The sequence below is a fragment of the Octopus bimaculoides genome, chromosome 20, assembly GCF_001194135.2.
Source record: "Octopus bimaculoides isolate UCB-OBI-ISO-001 chromosome 20, ASM119413v2, whole genome shotgun sequence".
Classification (NCBI taxonomy): Eukaryota; Metazoa; Mollusca; class Cephalopoda; order Octopoda; family Octopodidae; genus Octopus; species Octopus bimaculoides.
The window spans coordinates 43,891,028-43,892,059 of NC_069000.1; positions in this window are offsets into that span (position 1 = coordinate 43,891,028).

Sequence of the window (1,032 nt, forward strand, 5' to 3'; positions counted from 1 at the left end):
CGGTGACAGTGGCTGTGGCGGTAGCAGTGGTGGGTGTGGTGGTAGTGGTAATGCTGCTGATGGATGTGATGATGGCGGTGGCGATAGTGGAGATGCTAGTGGTTGATGGTGGTGGCGGATTCCAGTGTTTGTTGTTGTTGTCGTTGCAGATAGTGGTGGTGGTGGTGGTGGTGAAGTAATACAGATTTGATGGACAGAAGATCGTGGTGATGTCGTGGTTAGATGATAATACAGAGCTTGATGATCGTGATGATGATGATGGTGGTGGTGGTGGTGGTGGTGGTGGCCCTGCTGCTGCTGCTGGTCAAGTTATAATGTGGTCAACGCGTTGAAGAAGCTCTTACATTTGTATATATCATAATCCACTTACTAACGCCTTATAAACACGATCCGGTAGTTATGGCCGTATAATTTATCGCTGAACCAGTTTACCGGAAAAGCTGCCGTATAGACGATGTCCGGTTTTTAGGCTTACCAACTGACTGACCGGAACTATATAATTTGAGGTAGTTAGTGTTGTAGGAGGTGAGAGTCGAGTCTGTTTAAAAGTTCATCTGGCGATTGTAGAGATTCTAGAATCGGATTATCAGAGTGTTATAAGATATTTGGCCATGTTTCCGAGTTCAAATCCCGTTGATGTCTACTTTGTTTTTCATCCTTTCAGGGTCAATAAATTAAAGTACCAGTCATAGTACTGGGTCAATGTTTCCACTAAGCCCCTCCCCTCGAAATGGTTGTCGCAATGTCAAAATCAGAAACAGAAAAAGACGACGAACAAACAAAATTATTAAGAATGTCGGAAGAAACGTTCCGCAGTATTTCTTCCAACCTTTTACTTTCTGAGTTCGAACCTCACTGGGGTCAATATTGACTTTCCTCCCGCCGAATAAGGTACCGGTTTTGTATTTGGGTCGATGGTATCGATTTATTTCCCCTTCCCCTCAAAATTACTCGCTTTTCGCCATAAACACGGGAACGAAATTTACATAGTTTGGAAAAAGATTGTAAAATTTTAGGAACTGCTCTTGCACC